At 33.5% G+C, this 24692-nt stretch overlaps 3 long non-coding RNA genes across 3 annotated transcripts; all 3 read left to right on the forward strand.

Annotated features, from left to right (window-relative positions):
* Window positions 1–202: 202 nt before the first annotated feature.
* Window positions 203–2883, forward strand: LOC131737634 (uncharacterized). The gene is made up of 3 exons (XR_009329279.1): window positions 203–628; window positions 1125–2199; window positions 2740–2883. It is a non-coding gene; the product is annotated as an uncharacterized LOC131737634 (long non-coding RNA).
* A 5277-nt stretch (window positions 2884–8160) lies between these two features.
* Window positions 8161–10700, forward strand: LOC117969978 (uncharacterized). Its single transcript, XR_009329280.1, has 3 exons — window positions 8161–8430; window positions 8925–10002; window positions 10543–10700. It is a non-coding gene; the product is annotated as an uncharacterized LOC117969978 (long non-coding RNA).
* Window positions 10701–15374: 4674 nt separating this feature from the next.
* Window positions 15375–18039, forward strand: LOC131737635 (uncharacterized). The gene is made up of 3 exons (XR_009329281.1): window positions 15375–15760; window positions 16259–17336; window positions 17877–18039. It is a non-coding gene; the product is annotated as an uncharacterized LOC131737635 (long non-coding RNA).
* Window positions 18040–24692: the final 6653 nt, after the last annotated feature.

Here is a 24692-nt window from a genome sequence, read left to right on the forward strand (position 1 = left end):
ACATTAACATTAAAGTTTGTGTCGTTATAAATACAGCTTGTGCGGTTTTTTAAAAGTTATCTTCTTTAATTTAACGGAATTTATCATTTTGTAAGCAAATTACATACGTACATGTTTTTCAGTGTATATTTCCGTAAAATTAATAGTACATATTTTTTTAAAAAGTATTTTGCAGTAATATTGAAATGTTTTGCATTTAATTAAAAAAAACTGAAAAATGTATGTAAAAATTAAGGTTAATCCCACCTAAAAATACAGCATTTATTTACAGTGTAGTTAGGCACCCACTAAATGGCGTAACCAAACATTTGAATTATAAATTGGTAGAAAATGATATACTGTAAAATGTAGACAGCTAATATGTTTATTTATTACAGAATAGATATTTTTCAATCAAAATGCAGACGGTAATATACCCCACACACACTTGCTTCTGTATTTTATTTTAATTGACAGATGGTACAGGAAAGCACTGGGGATTCTGTTTTAAACTCCCACATTTTGGACACACTCAAAAACCTGGGTATAGAAATCCTGGATGATTTCAGATTTGTAAAAGATGATGATCTCCTGATGGTCCTCAAGCCAATAGAAGTTCGAAAACTCCTAGCCAGCTTTACAGTCACATGTGAGTATATTACAGTTCAGTCAATTGTCTTCAAGTGCTTAATTGGCAGTAAACCTATTTATTTATTTTTTATATATATATATATATATATATATATATATATATATATATATATATATATATATATATATATTGTGTATATATACATACATAAAACCTGCATTTTGTATTTTGTCTCTTGCCTATATCATTGTGTATACTTTTATTTAGAATTGTTGAATGAGAGAAAATAATGTGGCAATTACATCACATAATCCTTTAACAAATGACAGAAATGTTTACTGTTTGGATGTACATACATTGCTTATTGCTAATTTAATTAATAAAAAGCCGGTTAAAATTAACTAATTGTGTATTACGGACAAACTTAACCAATTACAAAACCTCTAAGATAATTTTGTAAGTTTAAAAAAATCTGGAATGTGTGTGGGGGGGTGGAAAACAAAAACAAAAAAAAATGAAATAATAACTTAATGTTTTTTCTGTAATTCTGAAGGTGAAACCACGATTTCCAGCAGTCCGTGCTCATCCAGAACAGAGACCTCAACAGTCTCCAGCCCAGGGTGCTCTTTTACACAGAGTTGTATCGAGTTGGATGAATCACTTTCACCTTTGGAAGCTGACTGGTTCCTTCGGTTTGAAATACCATGGGAAAAACTCCCTACTGACCTCCTTTACAAGTTAGAAAGGCAAGAAAGGCCATCGCCAAAGCAACGCAGAGAAATGATACGACTCATTATTAATTAAGTCACGGGTCTGCAAGAGGCCTTCAAAGAAACATCTTGCAGATATAGCAAGAAGAATTGTGGCAAAATATCCTAAATCTTTGCAGGATGTTATCGAAGGCCACATAGTTGGCAGTGGATATGATTCCTTGGTAAAACAGCTGCAGAGCAGAGCAGATAATGTGAAGAGTACACAGTTTTCTACCCCCAAAAGACAGTTTCAACACAGTAGTGGGAGCGACACGGAAGAAGTTCCTGCAAAGGAACGAGCTTTACCTCAAGACACTTACGGTTGCATAAACTGGGATCCCGAGCACCTGCCAATCACAGAGACACTTGCAAGTCAAAAACAGCAACAAGAAGAAATGAAAACCATGTTCAGAGAAAGAAACTGGGATACACAGATCATCACCAAAAAAATGATGGCAACGTACTACACTCAGAGAAAAGACATCATACGAGGTATGGAAACTGAAAAAATAAGGAGGGAGTGGCCATTTCTGTTTGAAATGCCAGGAATACAAGCACACTTCAGGGCACTTACAGGTGTACAATTAGAAGGGAAATTTTTTGAGACCGTAAAAAACAAATCGCACAGAATTCTGGCCTACATGGACACTCTCAACAATGAGAAACAAAGAAAAACTGCAAGAGTTTTGGCACAGATCGAAGTTGCAAAGGGCGACACAAAGTCTAAATTACCGGAGATGCCAGGGTTGGTTTTGCTGCTGCTTGCTTACTTTGGTGAAGACGACAAGCAAATGTTTTTCCAGGTGGATGACACTTGCTTACCTTCTGAAGTGCCAACATCTGATCTGCCTGCATCACCTTGCATTATTTTCTGTGGTATGTGTTTTGGTAATCCATGCATTTGTTTGACACATGCTGAATAGTTTTGTTTTATTTTATTTACTTTTGGCTGAGGAATAAGGGGACGAAGTATAATCTGAATTTAATCAGCATTTTTAGTATCCCAGAGAAATGACTGAAGAGAAATGCTTTGTGAACAATCTGCTTACATCCAAATTACATTTTAAATAATTGTGTAAGGTTCATGAGCAGTTTTGAGTGTTTTTTAATTTAGTTTCTTCTCGCATACTAAATAACTTAGAGTCCAAGAATCATATCCAGGTTCTTTTAAATACATAAGTGTTTTGTACACAACTCTCTTGCTAGAATTACCTGGCGCATTATGTAAACTGCTAAGGAATGATTTAATATGAAATTTCAGCAGCCCTAAGGCTTTCTGTAAATTATATGATTAATTGTAGCGGGTTTGAGTGTTTTTATGTACGTATGTTTGAAAATGTTTGTCTTCAGAATGAAAATAATGAAGTCAATTTAACAAACGTCTTGAATTTTATTTTTATATTTTTCCTGCTGCAGGAGATTCCCTTCTGACTGCATCCCGCTTAATGCTGAGCATTGATAAAGTTGTTGTTACAGAACAACAAACTAATTTTGTGGAAGCTTTGCTTATGATGTTTGCATCCTACTACTGCTTGAACATCCATTACCCGTCAGAGTTGGGAGCAACACTTGAATTCCTTCAAAGGTACAGTACATAACACATGGATATGTACCTTGTTTTCGCTTTAACCTGTTTATAGTGGAGCGATTTAAACTTCTCAAACATTTGTGACACCAGTAATGATCAGTCTAATACAATGGTAATTTTCATATTTTGTATTTGAATGTTAAATTACCCACAGTTGACACTTCAAAGAGCATTTTAAGCATGTGTAAAATAAAAAAAAATATATATAGATTAAGCTATTCATTGTAAATACTATGCCCACGTTTTATCTTTTGTTATGGGTGTTTTGAAAGATAATGAATGTTCCCATATGTTGCTTCAACTGTTTAAGGTGTTAATTGTGTGGTGTGTGTGTGTTTTATTATTATTATTTTTTTTTACATCTCAACCACTTTACACTTTTGAATTGCAGCGTTCTCTTGTTCTGTTTCCAAGATGTCTTTGCATGGACTTGCATGTATTTCAGAACTCCATTTCCACATCATCCTCCCAATCACTGGTAAATCCATCTCATTCACATTTTTTCTGAAATACATGCAAGGCCATACAAAGCCATCTTGGAAACGGAACAAGAGAACGCTGCAATTTAGAAGTGTAAAAAGGTGTTTGAGATGTTAACATAATACACACACCTTACCTAAACAGCTGTAGCAACACATGGGAACATGTAACACACACACACACACACACACATAAAATACCCTTTGTTACCCTTTAAGAATATATGAAATATTTGCATTTTTTTCCTTTCTAATAGATACATCTTCAAAATAAATCCAGACAAAGGGACGAAGGTCGAACGGAAGCCACATAAGAGGCAATATGCTGTGAATCCAAGAGTTCTTTCCCTCATTTCTGCAATTGCTGATTTTGAATGGAGAGAATAAAATGCAATTGTTATGTCAAAAGTAAGTAATCTTGCAGTAAGCTGTAATGCTAGGTATGTCTTATTTATAGATCATATAAGCACTCTGAAATATGGGCTCCTGAGTGGCATATCTGGTAAAGGCCTCAACCTTGAGTGCAGGATAGGAGACAGCGAGGTGGTCTCCTGTGCCATTGTCCAACATGGCAGAGAGTTTGCAGTGGGGGTGGCACACAATTGGCAGAGCATCGCTGGGGTAAGGAGGGTTTTCAATCAACTAGGGCTCCCTCAATTCACAGAGCTCGAGCAACTCCTGTAGGTTCAGGGTGTTAGCAGTTTCCAGCTACATTGAATCCTTCGATCAAAGTGTTAGTTGGGCTGTGGCAGCTCTGGGCTTGCGGTGCGAAAAATAGGTATGGCTTTGACGTATGTACCGGGAGGACACATGCTTTGTCTCATCCCTCATGAGTGGCACGGAGTAGTTGAATTGGTAATTCCAAATTAGGGTGAAAAGAGGTAGAACAAAAATTGCCGGTTATTTAGAAAATATATAAATATATATACTTTTTTTTTTTTTTTTTTTTTTTTTAAGCTAAGCCTGTTTAATTTTTTTTTCTCTTTTATACAGGTTTTCAGTCACCAGCATGTCAACTGCAGCACAAAGCTGCTTCTCCACATTTGACTCCTAGGCCGGGACCTGATCAAAACTTTGACGACCCACCAATCACACTTTACAAAACGGAATGTTATCGCTTTTTGGTTTTATGAGTAGGAGAAATTGGATATTTAAAAAAACAACAAAAAGCGATAACATTCTGTTTTGTAAAGTGTGATTGGCGGGTCGTAACAGGTTTTTTTTTTTTTTTTTGATCAGGTCCCAGCCCTAGCCTGCTCAATCAAAAAACAGCAGTTTGAACACTATTTAAAAACAAAAACATCTGTTGTGCTACTGACTCCACTATTATGGCTGTGAAAGAACCATGGACTTGTTTGTGAGAACTGTCCGAGTCCAACAAGGCCTGGATCAACATTATTGCGGAAAACACTTGGTATCTGTTAATAGTTGATTTGTCTGTAGAAATATGCTAAGAGAAAGTGAGGGCACAGTTCGGTAGCCAGTTTTAGTATATTTAATATGGTTTTATTGTTTTACTGTGTACTAGGCTTACCATTGTTGGTATCCTAGCAGCTGGTATGTTAACATTTAAAATAATAACTCAGCTTGAGGAGTGATTGAGCATTTTTTGTTAATTTCTGCATTTTTGAAAAGGTTGTATAGGGGCTCCATGACACAGAAGCTATCATGCCTAATGAATATGTATATTTTGTATTTGCTCAGTAAAATGCTCAATGAAAAGTTGTAATAAAATTCTGAAAGCTTAAGGGATACTTGTTAATGTTTTTCATTATTTATTTTCTGCTGTTTAACACTTCGTGTAAATTAACTAATAATTAAGCACATATTTGAGCTTTTACAAATCGTACAGACACTATAACCTGAAAATGAATGTATTCCATAGTAAAATGACTAAACTTAACATTAATTATAACATATACAAACCATCATTCCACAGTAGAAAACTGCTAATTTAAAGTGTATCACCTATTTATTAATGAAGATTGAAGTAAAATGGAAGGGAAAAAACTTTTATTTTACAGGAATTTCTCAATTAATTAACAATATAAGTATGTAAAACTAGGGTGAGGTAATGTTATATTAATGTTTTTAAAGCAAATTTTACGAAGTTTTGCAGTAGAATCACGGAGAATTATATTTATTACATTTTTTTACAGTACATTTACGGTTGTAAACTGTAGTGTTTCAATGAAAATAACCATTTATTTTACAAATTAAACCGTAATTCAATTTACGGTTCGGATTATTATTTTACAGTTATTCACCGTGCAGCTCGGCTGCCAGACAATTACCGTAGAATTACGGGGTTTTTTTTACAGTGTATGTAATCGTTCATAAAACAATACAACCAAATGGAGAGATATCTCTTTCTATCTATGCATCTATATATATATATATATATATATATATATATATATATATATATATATATATATATATATATATATATATGCACACACACACTTATATAGGCGTGGACTCTTTAAATGTTCAAATAATTACCTCCATAAGAGTTTAAGAATTCCTAATATGCCCACAAAATGGAGCACATGCCGCGAGAGAAAATGGCGTTGTCTGAACAAGATTATCAAAGTACTACACCTCCAACGCTGCTGTGAATCCCCAAGAACATTCTGTAGAGTAATAATAGTTGTACTTTAAAATATGTTCATATTTACTATGTATTGTTCACCCACATTACAACGACATGGCAATATACTTACCTAAGTTTGACCACTTTAAATTCTAAAAATAATTTCCCTAAAATTAGGATTTTTTTTTTAATATGCAAGAATTTTTAACATGCCCTACACAGTAGTATTTTTTTCTTCATTGGGTAAAATTTAAAAACTGTAAGTCCAGAAATATCGTGGCCAAAATATCTGGTGAATTACACAAGACGACCTGTTATCCTGAAAGCATTTACAATAGTATTATTCGCGCCAAAAATGTTTCATATGTCAAATTCGTGTAATAAAAGGCTAGCAAATATTTCTGGGCTGACAGTATTCGTACATTAAAATTTTGTACACAAGAAAAATAAAAATGTGCAGTTAAGTCTTACTTCCACACATGCCGCTTGTTAGTCAGTCTTTCACACTTACATTAATGTAGATCTGATACAACAAATAAAATTGCTTAGGCCTGTACTTAGTAGTCTGGCAAAGGGAGCACATGCTCCGCTTTGTAGAGGGATACAGTTTAAAATATTTCCTTCTCTTATAAGTGTTCAACTAATACAACTATATATATATATATAATTAATATTAGAAATGAATGAATTAATCATCAATATGACATTTAAAAAAAAAAAAAAAGAAAGTTTACTGATAACAGGGTGGTGGTGAACAGAGCTTCGTCAGCTCGTCGGCTTTGTCAGTGAGGCTGTGCAGCAGTGCTGGCTTGTTATCAATGCAGCGCTTTTTAAATCGATATAAAGTGACCACAAACCATATTTGAGAGAAGGGTTTAAAAGAGGAGTGTCAAACTCAGTTTTCATTTCACACAAGTACTCAATTACTTAATTGATCTAATTATTCATTCGATTTAACACATATATATATATATATATATATATATATATATATATATATATATATATATATATATATAATTATTATTATTATTATTTATTTCTTAGCAGACGCCCTTATCCAGGGCGACTTACAATTGTTACAAGATATCACATTATACAGATATCACATTATTTTTACATACAATTACCCATTTATACAGTTGGGTTTTTACTGGAGCAATTTAGGTAAAGTACCTTGCTCAAGGGTACAACAGCAGTGTCCCCCACTGGGGATTGAACCCACAACCCTCCGGTCAAGAGTCCAGAGCCCTAACCACTACTCCACACTGCTGCCCTGATATATATATATATATATATATATATATATATATATATATATATATATATATATATATATATATATATATATATATATATATATATATATATATATATATATATATATATATATATATAGTTTTTAAATTGCGAGGTATTTTAAATTGATGGTTGAAACGTGCATTTGATTCAAGGTACAGTTGCCGATCCTCACATACTAGTTTGGGGCCTGGATAGGTGTTAAATGTATCTAGCTAATTGAATAATTAATCAAATTAAGTCATTGAGGACTTGGGTGGAACGAAAAGCGTAGGCTACACACGGCCCTCCGGGAATTGAGTTTAAAATGTGCAGCTTTTCTTGTTTATTTCCAGTCATTGAAATTAAGTAGACCTATTATTTTAGGAAGAAAACTAAAGCACAACTCATTTTAACAAATCTGAACGACATTAAAAAGTAAACACTTTTAGCTTTTTTCATTATTTAATTCAAATCAGATAAGCCTGTTAAATAATTAATTTAGCAGTAATTTACAGTTTTTTAAATAACAGTTACATACATTAACATTAAAGTTTGTGTCGTTATAAATACAGCTTGTGCGGTTTTTTAAAAGTTATCGTCTTTAATTTAACGGAATTTATCATTTTGTAAGCAAATTACATACGTACATGTTTTTCAGTGTATATTTCCGTAAAATTAATAGTACATATTTTTTTAAAAGTATTTTGCAGTAATATTGAAATGTTTTGCATTTAATTAAAAAAAACTGAAAAATGTATGTAAAAATTAAGGTTAATCCCACCTAAAAATACAGCATTTATTTACAGTGTAGTTAGGCACCCACTAAATGGCGTAACCAAACATTTGAATTATAAATTGGTAGAAAATAATATACTGTAAAATGTAGACAGCTAATATGTTTATTTATTACAGAATAGATATTTTTCAATCAAAATGCAGACGGTAATATACCCCACACACACTTGCTTCTGTATTTTATTTTAATTGGCAGATGGTACAGGAAAGCACTGGGGATTCTGTTTTAAACTCCCACATTTTGGACACACTCAAAAACCTGGGTGTAGAAACCCTGGATGATTTCAGATTTGTAAAAGATGATGATCTCCTGATGGTCCTCAAGCCAATAGAAGTTCGAAAACTCCTAGCCAGCTTTACAGTCACATGTGAGTATATTACAGTTCAGTCAATTGTCTTCAAGTGCTTAATTGGCAGTAAACCTATTTATTTATTTTATATATATATATATATATATATATATATATATATATATATATATATATATATATATATATATTGTGTATATATACATACATAAAACCTGCATTTTGTATTTTGTCTCTTGCCTATATCATTGTGTATACTTTTATTTAGAATTGTTGAATGAGAGAAAATAATGTGGCAATTACATCACATAATCCTTTAACAAATGACAGAAATGTTTACTGTTTGGATGTACATACATTGCTTATTGCTAATTTAATTAATAAAAAGCCGGTTAAAATTAACTAATTGTGTATTACGGACAAACTTAACCAATTACAAAACCTCTAAGATAATTTTGTAAGTTTAAAAAAATCTGGAATGTGTGTGGGGGGGTGGAAAACAAAAACAAAAAAAAAATGAAATAATAACAATGTTTTTTTCTGTAATTCTGAAGGTGAAACCACGATTTCCAGCAGTCCGTGCTCATCCAGAACAGAGACCTCAACAGTCTCCAGCCCAGGGTGCTCTTTTACACAGAGTTGTATCGAGTTGGATGAATCACTTTCACCTTTGGAAGCTGACTGGTTCCTTCGGTTTGAGATACCATGGGAAAAACTCCCTACTGACCTCCTTTACAAGCTAGAAAGGCAAGAAAGGCCATCGCCAAAGCAACGCAGAGAAATGATACGACTCATTATTAATGAAGTCACAGGGGTCTGCAAGAGGCCTTCAAAGAAACATCTTACAGATATAGCAAGAAGAATTGTGGCAAAATATCCTAAATCTTTGCAGGATGTTATCAAAGGCCACATAGTTGGCAGTGGATATGATTCCTTGGTAAAACAGCTGCAGAGCAGAGCAGATAATGTGAAGCGTACACAGTTTTCTACCCCCAAAAGACAGTTTCAACACAGTAGTGGGAGCGACACGGAAGAAGTTCCTGCAAAGGAACGAGCTTTACCTCAAGACACTTACGGTTGCATAAACTGGGATCCCGAGCACCTGCCAATCACAGAGACACTTGCAAGTCAAAAACAGCAACAAGAAGAAATGAAAACCATGTTCAGAGAAAGAAACTGGGATACACAGATCATCACCAAAAAAAATGATGGCAACGTACTACACTCAGAGAAAAGACATCATACGAGGTATGGAAACTGAAAAAATAAGGAGGGAGTGGCCATTTCTGTTTGAAATGCCAGGATTACAAGCACACTTCATGGCACTTACAGGTGTACAATTAGAAGGGAAATTTTTTGAGACCGTAAAAAACAAATCGCACAGAATTCTGGCCTACATGGACACTCTCAACAATGAGAAACAAAGAAAAACTGCAAGAGTTTTGGCACAGATCGAAGTTGCAAAGGGCGACACAAAGTCTAAATTACCGGAGATGCCAGGGTTGGTTTTGCTGCTGCTTGCTTACTTTGGTGAAGACGACAAGCAAATGTTTTTCCAGGTGGATGACACTTGCTTACCTTCTGAAGTGCCAACATCTGATCTGCCTGCATCACCTTGCATTATTTTCTGTGGTATGTGTTTTGGTAATCCATGCATTTGTTTGACACATGCTGAATAGTTTTGTTTTATTTTATTTACTTTTGGCTGAGGAATAAGGGGACGAAGTATAATCTGAATTTAATCAGCATTTTTAGTATCCCAGAGAAATGACTGAAGAGAAATGCTTTGTGAACAATCTGCTTACATCCAAATTTCATTTTAAATAATTGTGTAAGGTTCATGAGCAGTTTTGAGTGTTTTTTAATTTAGTTTCTTCTCGCATACTAAATAACTTAGAGTCCAAAAATCATATCCAGGTTCTTTTAAATACGTAAGTGTTTTGTACACAACTCTCTTGCTAGAATTACCTGGCGCATTATGTAAACTGCTAAGGAATGATTTAATATGAAATTTCAGCAGCCCTAAGGCTTTCTGTAAATTATATGATTAATTGTAGCGGGTTTGAGTGTTTTTATGTACGTATGTTTGAAAATGTTTGTCTTCAGAATGAAAATAATGAAGTCAATTTAACAAACGTCTTGAATTTTATTTTTATATTTTTCCTGCTGCAGGAGATTCCCTTCTGACTGCATCCCGCTTAATGCTGAGCATTGATAAAGTTGTTGTTACAGAACAACAAACTAATTTTGTGGAAGCTTTGCTTATGATGTTTGCATCCTACTACTGCTTGAACATCCATTACCCGTCAGAGTTGGGAGCAACACTTGAATTCCTTCAAAGGTACAGTATATAACACATGGATATGTACCTTGTTTTCGCTTTAACCTGTTTATAGTGGAGCGATTTAAACTTCTCAAACATTTGTGACACCAGTAATGATCAGTCTAATACAATGGTAATTTTCATATTTTGTATTTGAATGTTAAATTACCCACAGTTGACACTTCAAAGAGCATTTTAAGCATGTGTAAAATAAAAAATATATATATAGATTAAGCTATTCATTGTAAATACTATGCCCACGTTTTATCTTTTGTTATGGGTGTTTTAAAAGATAATGAATGTTCCCATATGTTGCTTCAACTATTTAAGGTGTTAATTGTGTGGTGTGTGTGTGTGTTTTATTATTTTTTTTTTTTTTTTACATCTCAACCACTTTACACTTTTGAATTGCAGCGTTCTCTTGTTCTGTTTCCAAGATGTCTTTGCATGGACTTGCATGTATTTCAGAACTCCATTTCCACATCATCCTCCCAATCACTGGTAAATCCATCTCATTCACATTTTTTCTGAAATACATGCAAGGCCATACAAAGCCATCTTGGAAACGAAACAAGAGAACGCTGCAATTTAGAAGTGTAAAAAAGTGTTTGAGATGTTAACATAATACACACACCTTACCTAAACAGCTGTAGCAACACATGGGAACATGTAACACACACACACACACACAAATAAAATACCCTTTGTTACCCTTTAAGAATATATGAAATATTTGCATTTTTTTCCTTTCTAATAGATGCATCTTCAAAATAAATCCAGACAAAGGGACGAAGGTCGAACGGAAGCCACATAAGAGGCAATATGCTGTGAATCCAAGAGTTCTTTCCCTCATTTCTGCAATTGCTGATTTTGAATGGAGAGAATAAAATGCAATTGTTATGTCAAAAGTAAGTAATCTTGCAGTAAGCTGTAATGCTAGGTATGTCTTATTTATAGATCATATAAGCACTCTGAAAAATGGGCTCCTGAGTGGCATATCTGGTAAAGGCCTCAACCTTGAGTGCAGGATAGGAGAGAGCGAGGTGGTCTCCTGTGCCATTGTCCAACATGGCAGAGAGTTTGCAGTGGGGGTGGCACACAATTGGCAGAGCATCGCTGGGGTAGGGAGGGTTTGAATCAACTAGGGCTCCCTCAATTCACAGAGCTCGAGCAACTCCTGTAGGTTCAGGGTGTTAGCAGTTTCCAGCTACATTGAATCCTTCGATCAAAGTGTTAGTTGGGCTGTGGCAGCTCTGGGCTTGCGGTGCGAAAAATAGGTATGGCTTTGACGTATGTACCGGGAGGACACATGCTTTGTCTCATCCCTCATGAGTGGCACGGAGTAGTTGAATTGGTAATTCCAAATTAGGGTGAAAAGAGGTAGAACAAAAATTGCCGGTTATTTAGAAAATATATAAATATATATACATTTTTTTTTTTTTTTTTTTTTTTTTTAAGCTAAGCCTGTTTAATTTTTCTTTTATATAGGTTTTCAGTCACCAGCATGTCAACTGCAGCACAAAGCTGCTTCTCCACATTTGACTCCTAGGCCGGGACCTGATCAAAACTTTGACGACCCACCAATCACACTTTACAAAACGGAATGTTATCGCTTTTTGGTTTTATGAGTAGGAGAAATTGGATATTTAAAAAAACAACAAAAAGCGATAACATTCTGTTTTGTAAAGTGTGATTGGCGGGTCGTAACAGGTTTTTTTTTTTTTTTTTGATCAGGTCCCAGCCCTAGCCTGCTCAATCAAAAAACAGCAGTTTGAACACTATTTAAAAACAAAAACATCTGTTGTGCTACTGACTCCACTATTATGGCTGTGAAAGAACCATGGACTTGTTTGTGAGAACTGTCCGAGTCCAACAAGGCCTGGATCAACATTATTGCGGAAAACACTTGGTATCTGTTAATAGTTGATTTGTCTGTAGAAATATGCTAAGAGAAAGTGAGGGCACAGTTCGGTAGCCAGTTTTAGTATATTTAATATGGTTTTATTGTTTTACTGTGTACTAGGCTTACCATTGTTGGTATCCTAGCAGCTGGTATGTTAACATTTAAAATAATAACTCAGCTTGAGGAGTGATTGAGCATTTTTTGTTAATTTCTGCATTTTTGAAAAGGTTGTAAACTGTAGTGTTTCAATGAAAATAACCATTTATTTTACAAATTAACCCGTAATTCAATTTACGGTTCGGATTATTATTTTACAGTTATTCACCGTGCAGCTCGGCTGCCAGACAATTACCGTAGAATTACGGGGTTTTTTTTACAGTGTATGTAATCGTTCATAAAACAATACAACCAAATGGAGAGAGATCTCTTTCTATCTATGCATCTATATATATATATATATATATATATATATATATATATATATATATATATATATATATATATATATATATGCACACACACACTTATATAGGCGTGGACTCTTTAAATGTTCAAATAATTACCTCCATAAGAGTTTAAGAATTCCTAATATGCCCACAAAATGGAGCACATGCCGCGAGAGAAAATGGCGTTGTCTGAACAAGATTATCAAAGTACTACACCTCCAACGCTGCTGTGAATCCCCAAGAACATTCTGTAGAGTAATAATAGTTGTACTTTAAAATATGTTCATATTTACTATGTATTGTTCACCCACATTACAACGACATGGCAATATACTTACCTAAGTTTGACCACTTTAAATTCTAAAAATAATTTCCCTAAAATTAGGATTTTTTTTTTAATATGCAAGAATTTTTAACATGCCCTACACAGTAGTATTTTTTTCTTCATTGGGTAAAATTTAAAAACTGTAAGTCCAGAAATATCGTGGCCAAAATATCTGGTGAATTACACAAGACGACCTGTTATCCTGAAAGCATTTACAATAGTATTATTCGCGCCAAAAATGTTTCATATGTCAAATTCGTGTAATAAAAGGCTAGCAAATATTCCTGGGCTGACAGTATTCGTACATTAAAATTTTGTACACAAGAAAAATAAAAATGTGCAGTTAAGTCTTACTTCCACACATGCCGCTTGTTAGTCAGTCTTTCACACTTACATTAATGTAGATCTGATACAACAAATAAAATTGCTTAGGCCTGTACTTAGTAGTCTGGCAAAGGGAGCACATGCTCCGCTTTGTAGAGGGATACAGTTTAAAATATTTCCTTCTCTTATAAGTGTTCAACTAATACAACTATATATATATATATAATTAATATTAGAAATGAATGAATTAATCATCAATATGACATTTAAAAAAAAAAAAAAAGAAAGTTTACTGATAACAGGGTGGTGGTGAACAGAGCTTCGTCAGCTCGTCGGCTTTGTCAGTGAGGCTGTGCAGCAGTGCTGGCTTGTTATCAATGCAGCGCTTTTTAAATCGATATAAAGTGACCACAAACCATATTTTAGAGAAGGGTTTAAAAGAGGAGTGTCAAACTCAGTTTTCATTTCACACAAGTACTCAATTACTTAATTGATCTAATTATTCATTCGATTTAACACATATATATATATATATATATATATATATATATATATATATATATATAATTATTATTATTATTATTTATTTCTTAGCAGACGCCCTTATCCAGGGCGACTTACAATTGTTACAAGATATCACATTATACAGATATCACATTATTTTTACATACAATTACCCATTTATACAGTTGGGTTTTTACTGGAGCAATTTAGGTAAAGTACCTTGCTCAAGGGTACAACAGCAGTGTCCCCCACTGGGGATTGAACCCACAACCCTCCGGTCAAGAGTCCAGAGCCCTAACCACTACTCCACACTGCTGCCCTGATTGATATATATATATATATATATATATATATATATATATATATATATATATATATATATATATATATATATATATATATATATATATATATATATATATATATATATATATATATATATATATATATATATATATATATATATATATATATATATATATATATATATATATATATATATATATATATATATATAGTTTTTAAATTGCGAGGTATTTTAAATTGATGGTTGAAACGTGCATTTGATTCAAGGTACAGTTGCCGATCCTCACATACTAGTTTGGGGCCTGGATAGGTGTTAAATGTATCTAGCTAATTGAATAATTAATCAAATTAAGTCATTGAGGACTTGGGTGGAACGAAAAGCGTAGGCTACACACGGCCCTCCGGGAATTGAGTTTAAAATGTGCAGCTTTTCTTGTTTATTTCCAGTCATTGAAATTAAGTAGACCTATTATTTTAGGAAGAAAACTAAAGCACAACTCATTTTAACAAATCTGAACGACATTAAAAAGTAAACACTTTTAGCTTTTTTCATTATTTAATTCAAATCAGATAAGCCTGTTAAATAATTAATTTAGCAGTAATTTACAGTTTTTTAAATAACAGTTACATACATTAACATTAAAGTTTGTGTCGTTATAAATACAGCTTGTGCGGTTTTTTAAAAGTTATCGTCTTTAATTTAACGGAATTTATCATTTTGTAAGCAAATTACATACGTACATGTTTTTCAGTGTATATTTCCGTAAAATTAATAGTACATATTTTTTTTAAAAGTATTTTGCAGTAATATTGAAATGTTTTGCATTTAATTAAAAAAAAACTGAAAAATGTATGTAAAAATTAAGGTTAATCCCACCTAAAAATACAGCATTTATTTACAGTGTAGTTAGGCACCCACTAAATGGCGTAACCAAACATTTGAATTATAAATTGGTAGAAAATGATATACTGTAAAATGTAGACAGCTAATATGTTTATTTATTACAGAATAGATATTTTTCAATCAAAATGCAGACGGTAATATACCCCACACACACTTGCTTCTGTATTTTATTTTAATTGGCAGATGGTACAGGAAAGCACTGGGGATTCTGTTTTAAACTCCCACATTTTGGACACACTCAAAAACCTGGGTGTAGAAACCCTGGATGATTTCAGATTTGTAAAAGATGATGATCTCCTGATGGTCCTCAAGCCAATAGAAGTTCGAAAACTCCTAGCCAGCTTTACAGTCACATGTGAGTATATTACAGTTCAGTCAATTGTCTTCAAGTGCTTAATTGGCAGTAAACCTTTATTTATTTATATATATATATATATATATATATATATATATATATATATATATATATATATATATATATATATATATATTGTGTATATATACATACATAAAACCTGCATTTTGTATTTTGTCTCTTGCCTATATCATTGTGTATACTTTTATTTAGAATTGTTGAATGAGAGAAAATAATGTGGCAATTACATCACATAATCCTTTAACAAATGACAGAAATGTTTACTGTTTGGATGTACATACATTGCTTATTGCTAATTTAATTAATAAAAAGCCGGTTAAAATTAACTAATTGTGTATTACGGACAAACTTAACCAATTACAAAACCTCTAAGATAATTTTGTAAGTTTAAAAAAATCTGGAATGTGTGTGGGGGGGTGGAAAACAAAAACAAAAAAAAATGAAATAATAACAATGTTTTTTTCTGTAATTCTGAAGGTGAAACCACGATTTCCAGCAGTCCGTGCTCATCCAGAACAGAGACCTCAACAGTCTCCAGCCCAGGGTGCTCTTTTACACAGAGTTGTATCGAGTTGGATGAATCACTTTCACCTTTGGAAGCTGACTGGTTCCTTCGGTTTGAGATACCATGGGAAAAACTCCCTACTGACCTCCTTTACAAGCTAGAAAGGCAAGAAAGGCCATCGCCAAAGCAACGCAGAGAAATGATACGACTCATTATTAATGAAGTCACAGGGGTCTGCAAGAGGCCTTCAAAGAAACATCTTACAGATATAGCAAGAAGAATTGTGGCAAAATATCCTAAATCTTTGCAGGATGTTATCAAAGGCCACATAGTTGGCAGTGGATATGATTCCTTGGTAAAACAGCTGCAGAGCAGAGCAGATAATGTGAAGCGTACACAGTTTTCTACCCCCAAAAGACAGTTTCAACACAGTAGTGGGAGCGACACGGAAGAAGTTCCTGCAAAGGAACGAGCTTTACCTCAAGACACTTACGGTTGCATAAACTGGGATCCCGAGCACCTGCCAATCACAGAGACACTTGCAAGTCAAAAACAGCAACAAGAAGAAATGAAAACCATGTTCAGAGAAAGAAACTGGGATACACAGATCATCACCAAAAAAAATGATGGCAACGTACTACACTCAGAGAAAAGACATCATACGAGGTATGGAAACTGAAAAAATAAGCAGGGAGTGGCCATTTCTGTTTGAAATGCCAGGATTACAAGCACACTTCAGGGCACTTACAGGTGTACAATTAGAAGGGAAATTTTTTGAGACCGTAAAAAACAAATCGCACAGAATTCTGGCCTACATGGACACTCTCAACAATGAGAAACAAAGAAAAACTGCAAGAGTTTTGGCACAGATCGAAGTTGCAAAGGGCGACACAAAGTCTAAATTACCGGAGATGCCAGGGTTGGTTTTGCTGCTGCTTGCTTACTTTGGTGAAGACGACAAGCAAATGTTTTTCCAGGTGGATGACACTTGCTTACCTTCTGAAGTGCCAACATCTGATCTGCCTGCATCACCTTGCATTATTTTCTGTGGTATGTGTTTTGGTAATCCATGCATTTGTTTGACACATGCTGAATAGTTTTGTTTTATTTTATTTACTTTTGGCTGAGGAATAAGGGGACGAAGTATAATCTGAATTTAATCAGCATTTTTAGTATCCCAGAGAAATGACTGAAGAGAAATGCTTTGTGAACAATCTGCTTACATCCAAATTACATTTAAAATAATTGTGTAAGGTTCATGAGCAGTTTTGAGTGTTTTTTAATTTAGTTTCTTCTCGCATACTAAATAACTTAGAGTCCAAAAATCATATCCAGGTTCTTTTAAATACGTAAGTGTTTTGTACACAACTCTCTTGCTAGAATTACCTGGCACATTATGTAAACTGCTAAGGAATGATTTAATATGACATTTCAGCAGCCCTAAGGCTTTCTGTAAATTATATGATTAATTGTAGCGGGTTTGAGTGTTTTTATGTACGTATGTTTGAAAATGTTTGTCTTCAGAATGAAAATAATGAAGTCAATTTAACAAACGTCTTGAATTTTATTTTTATATTTTTCCTGCTGCAGGAGATTCCCTTCTGACTGCATCCCGCTTAATGCTGAGCATTGATAAAGTTGTTGTTACAGAACAACAAACTAATTTTGTGGAAGCTTTGCTTATGATGTTTGCATCCTACTACTGCTTGAACATCCATTACCCGTCAGAGTTGGGAGCAACACTTGAATTCCTTCAAAGGTACAGTATATAACACATGGATATGTACCTTGTTTTCGCTTTAACCTGTTTATAGTGGAGCGATTTAAACTTCTCAAACATTTGTGACACCAGTAATGATCAGTCTAATACAATGGTAATTTTCATATTTTGTATTTGAATGTTAAATTACCCACAGTTGACACTTCAAAGAGCATTTTAAGCATGTGTAAAATAAAAAAAATATATATAGATTAAGCTATTCATTGTAAATACTATGCCCACGTTTTATCTTTTGTTATGGGTGTTTTAAAAGATAATGAATGTTCCCATATGTTGCTTCAACTATTTAAGGTGTTAATTGTGTGGTGTGTGTGTGTGTTTTATTATTATTTTTTTTTTTTTACATCTCAACCACTTTACACTTTTGAATTGCAGCGTTCTCTTGTTCTGTTTCCAAGATGTCTTTGCATGGACTTGCATGTATTTCAGAACTCCATTTCCACATCATCCTCCCAATCACTGGTAAATCCATCTCATTCACATTTTTTCTGAAATACATGCAAGGCCATACAAAGCCATCTTGGAAACGAAACAAGAGAACGCTGCAATTTAGAAGTGTAAAAAAGTGTTTGAGATGTTAACATAATACACACACCTTACCTAAACAGCTGTAGCAACACATGGGAACATGTAACACACACACACACACACAAATAAAATACCCTTTGTTACCCTTTAAGAATATATGAAATATTTGCATTTTTTTCCTTTCTAATAGATGCATCTTCAAAATAAATCCAGACAAAGGGACGAAGGTCGAACGGAAGCCACATAAGAGGCAATATGCTGTGAATCCAAGAGTTCTTTCCCTCATTTCTGCAATTGCTGATTTTGAATGGAGAGAATAAAATGCAATTGTTATGTCAAAAGTAAGTAATCTTGCAGTAAGCTGTAATGCTAGGTATGTCTTATTTATAGATCATATAAGCACTCTGAAATATGGGCTCCTGAGTGGCATATCTGGTAAAGGCCTCAACCTTGAGTGCAGGATAGGAGACAGCGAGGTGGTCTCCTGTGCCATTGTCCAACATGGCAGAGAGTTTGCAGTGGGGGTGGCACACAATTGGCAGAGCATCGCTGGGGTAGGGAGGGTTTGAATCAACTAGGGCTCCCTCAATTCACAGAGCTCGAGCAACTCCTGTAGGTTCAGGGTGTTAGCAGTTTCCAGCTACATTGAATCCTTCGATCAAAGTGTTAGTTGGGCTGTGGCAGCTCTGGGCTTGCGGTGCGAAAAATAGGTATGGCTTTGACGTATGTACCGGGAGGACACATGCTTTGTCTCATCCCTCATGAGTGGCACGGAGTAGTTGAATTGGTAATTCCAAATTAGGGTGAAAAGAGGTAGAACAAAAATTGCCGGTTATTTAGAAAATATATAAATATATATACATTTTTTTTTTTTTTTTTTTTTTTAAGCTAAGCCTGTTTAATTTTTTTTTCTCTTTTATACAGGTTTTCAGTCACCAGCATGTCAACTGCAGCACAAAGCTGCTTCTCCACATTTGACTCCTAGGCCGGGACCTGATCAAAACTTTGACGACCCACCAATCACACTTTACAAAACGGAATGTTATCGCTTTTTGGTTTTATGAGTAGGAGAAATTGGATATTTAAAAAAACAACAAAAAGCGATAACATTCTGTTTTGTAAAGTGTGATTGGCGGGTCGTAACAGGTTTTTTTTTTTTTTTTGATCAGGTCCCAGCCCTAGCCTGCTCAATCAAAAAACAGCAGTTTGAACACTATTTAAAAACAAAAACATCTGTTGTGCTACTGACTCCACTATTATGGCTGTGAAAGAACCATGGACTTGTTTGTGAGAACTGTCCGAGTCCAACAAGGCCTGGATCAACATTATTGCGGAAAACACTTGGTATCTGTTAATAGTTGATTTGTCTGTAGAAATATGCTAAGAGAAAGTGAGGGCACAGTTCGGTAGCCAGTTTTAGTATATTTAATATGGTTTTATTGTTTTACTGTGTACTAGGCTTACCATTGTTGGTATCCTAGCAGCTGGTATGTTAACATTTAAAATAATAACTCAGCTTGAGGAGTGATTGAGCATTTTTTGTTAATTTCTGCATTTTTGAAAAGGTTGTATAGGGGCTCCATGACACAGAAGCTATCATGCCTAATGAATATGTATATTTTGTATTTGCTCAGTAAAATGCTCAATGAAAAGTTGTAATAAAATTCTGAAAGCTTAAGGGATACTTGTTAATGTTTTTCATTATTTATTTTCTGCTGTTTAACACTTCGTGTAAATTAACTAATAATTAAGCACATATTTGAGCTTTTACAAATCGTACAGACACTATAACCTGAAAATGAATGTATTCCATAGTAAAATGACTAAACTTAACATTAATTATAACATATACAAACCATCATTCCACAGTAGAAAACTGCTAATTTAAAGTGTATAACCTATTTATTAATGAAGATTGAAGTAAAATGGAAGGGAAAAAACTTTTATTTTACAGGAATTTCTCAATTAATTAACAATATAAGTATGTAAAACTAGGGTGAGGTAATGTTATATTAATGTTTTTAAAGCAAATTTTACGAAGTTTTGCAGTAGAATCACGGAGAATTATATTTATTACATTTTTTTACAGTACATTTACGGTTGTAAACTGTAGTGTTTCAATGAAAATAACCATTTATTTTACAAATTAACCCGTAATTCAATTTACGGTTCGGATTATTATTTTACAGTTATTCACCGTGCAGCTCGGCTGCCAGACAATTACCGTAGAATTACGGGGTTTTTTTTACAGTGTATGTAATCGTTCATAAAACAATACAACCAAATGGAGAGATATCTCTTTCTATCTATGCATCTATATATATATATATATATATATATATATATATATATATATATATATATATATATATATATATATATGCACACACACACTTATATAGGCGTGGACTCTTTAAATGTTCAAATAATTACCTCCATAAGAGTTTAAGAATTCCTAATATGCCCACAAAATGGAGCACATGCCGCGAGAGAAAATGGCGTTGTCTGAACAAGATTATCAAAGTACTACACCTCCAACGCTGCTGTGAATCCCCAAGAACATTCTGTAGAGTAATAATAGTTGTACTTTAAAATATGTTCATATTTACTATGTATTGTTCACCCACATTACAACGACATGGCAATATACTTACCTAAGTTTGACCACTTTAAATTCTAAAAATAATTTCCCTAAAATTAGGATTTTTTTTTTAATATGCAAGAATTTTTAACATGCCCTACACAGTAGTATTTTTTTCTTCATTGGGTAAAATTTAAAAACTGTAAGTCCAGAAATATCGTGGCCAAAATATCTGGTGAATTACACAAGACGACCTGTTATCCTGAAAGCATTTACAATAGTATTATTCGCGCCAAAAATGTTTCATATGTCAAATTCGTGTAATAAAAGGCTAGCAAATATTCCTGGGCTGACAGTATTCGTACATTAAAATTTTGTACACAAGAAAAATAAAAATGTGCAGTTAAGTCTTACTTCCACACATGCCGCTTGTTAGTCAGTCTTTCACACTTACATTAATGTAGATCTGATACAACAAATAAAATTGCTTAGGCCTGTACTTAGTAGTCTGGCAAAGGGAGCACATGCTCCGCTTTGTAGAGGGATACAGTTTAAAATATTTCCTTCTCTTATAAGTGTTCAACTAATACAACTATATATATATATATATATATATATAATTAATATTAGAAATGAATGAATTAATCATCAATATGACATTTAAAAAAAAAAAAAAAGAAAGTTTACTGATAACAGGGTGGTGGTGAACAGAGCTTCGTCAGCTCGTCGGCTTTGTCAGTGAGGCTGTGCAGCAGTGCTGGCTTGTTATCAATGCAGCGCTTTTTAAATCGATATAAAGTGACCACAAACCATATTTGAGAGAAGGGTTTAAAAGAGGAGTGTCAAACTCAGTTTTCATTTCACACAAGTACTCAATTACTTAATTGATCTAATTATTCATTCGATTTAACACACATATATATATATATATATATATATATATATATATATATATATATATATATATATATATATATATATATATATATATATAATTATTATTATTATTATTTATTTCTTAGCAGACGCCCTTATCCAGGGCGACTTACAATTGTTACAAGATATCACATTATACAGATATCACATTATTTTTACATACAATTACCCATTTATACAGTTGGGTTTTTACTGGAGCAATTTAGGTAAAGTACCTTGCTCAAGGGTACAACAGCAGTGTCCCCCACTGGGGATTGAACCCACAACCCTCCGGTCAAGAGTCCAGAGCCCTAACCACTACTCCACACTGCTGCCCTGATTGATATATATATATATATATATATATATATATATATATATATATATATATATATATATATATATATATATATATATATATATATATATATATATATATATATATATATATATATATATATATATATATATATATATATATATATAGTTTTTAAATTGCGAGGTATTTTAAATTGATGGTTGAAACGTGCATTTGATTCAAGGTACAGTTGCCGATCCTCACATACTAGTTTGGGGCCTGGATAGGTGTTAAATGTATCTAGCTAATTGAATAATTAATCAAATTAAGTCATTGAGGACTTGGGTGGAACGAAAAGCGTAGGCTACACACGGCCCTCCGGGAATTGAGTTTAAAATGTGCAGCTTTTCTTGTTTATTTCCAGTCATTGAAATTAAGTAGACCTATTATTTTAGGAAGAAAACTAAAGCACAACTCATTTTAACAAATCTGAACGACATTAAAAAGTAAACACTTTTAGCTTTTTTCATTATTTAATTCAAATCAGATAAGCCTGTTAAATAATTAATTTAGCAGTAATTTACAGTTTTTTAAATAACAGTTACATACATTAACATTAAAGTTTGTGTCGTTATAAATACAGCTTGTGCGGTTTTTTAAAAGTTATCGTCTTTAATTTAACGGAATTTATCATTTTGTAAGCAAATTACATACGTACATGTTTTTCAGTGTATATTTCCGTAAAATTAATAGTACATATTTTTTTTAAAAGTATTTTGCAGTAATATTGAAATGTTTTGCATTTAATTAAAAAAAACTGAAAAATGTATGTAAAAATTAAGGTTAATCCCACCTAAAAATACAGCATTTATTTACAGTGTAGTTAGGCACCCACTAAATGGCGTAACCAAACATTTGAATTATAAATTGGTAGAAAATGATATACTGTAAAATGTAGACAGCTAATATGTTTATTTATTACAGAATAGATATTTTTCAATCAAAATGCAGACGGTAATATACCCCACACACACTTGCTTCTGTATTTTATTTTAATTGGCAGATGGTACAGGAAAGCACTGGGGATTCTGTTTTAAACTCCCACATTTTGGACACACTCAAAAACCTGGGTGTAGAAACCCTGGATGATTTCAGATTTGTAAAAGATGATGATCTCCTGATGGTCCTCAAGCCAATAGAAGTTCGAAAACTCCTAGCCAGCTTTACAGTCACATGTGAGTATATTACAGTTCAGTCAATTGTCTTCAAGTGCTTAATTGGCAGTAAACCTTTATTTATTTTATACATATATATATATATATATATATATATATATATATATATATATATATATATATTGTGTATATATACATACATAAAACCTGCATTTTGTATTTTGTCTCTTGCCTATATCATTGTGTATACTTTTATTTAGAATTGTTGAATGAGAGAAAATAATGTGGCAATTACATCACATAATCCTTTAACAAATGACAGAAATGTTTACTGTTTGGATGTACATACATTGCTTATTGCTAATTTAATTAATAAAAAGCCGGTTAAAATTAACTAATTGTGTATTACGGACAAACTTAACCAATTACAAAACCTCTAAGATAATTTTGTAAGTTTAAAAAAATCTGGAATGTGTGTGGGGGGGTGGAAAACAAAAACAAAAAAAAAAAATGAAATAATAACAATGTTTTTTTCTGTAATTCTGAAGGTGAAACCACGATTTCCAGCAGTCCGTGCTCATCCAGAACAGAGACCTCAACAGTCTCCAGCCCAGGGTGCTCTTTTACACAGAGTTGTATCGAGTTGGATGAATCACTTTCACCTTTGGAAGCTGACTGGTTCCTTCGGTTTGAGATACCATGGGAAAAACTCCCTACTGACCTCCTTTACAAGCTAGAAAGGCAAGAAAGGCCATCGCCAAAGCAACGCAGAGAAATGATACGACTCATTATTAATGAAGTCACAGGGGTCTGCAAGAGGCCTTCAAAGAAACATCTTACAGATATAGCAAGAAGAATTGTGGCAAAATATCCTAAATCTATGCAGGATGTTATCAAAGGCCACATAGTTGGCAGTGGATATGATTCCTTGGTAAAACAGCTGCAGAGCAGAGCAGATAATGTGAAGCGTACACAGTTTTCTACCCCCAAAAGACAGTTTCAACACAGTAGTGGGAGCGACACGGAAGAAGTTCCTGCAAAGGAACGAGCTTTACCTCAAGACACTTACGGTTGCATAAACTGGGATCCCGAGCACCTGCCAATCACAGAGACACTTGCAAGTCAAAAA

The sequence above is a fragment of the Acipenser ruthenus genome, chromosome 7 (genome assembly GCF_902713425.1).
Source record: "Acipenser ruthenus chromosome 7, fAciRut3.2 maternal haplotype, whole genome shotgun sequence".
NCBI lineage: Eukaryota > Metazoa > Chordata > Actinopteri > Acipenseriformes > Acipenseridae > Acipenser > Acipenser ruthenus.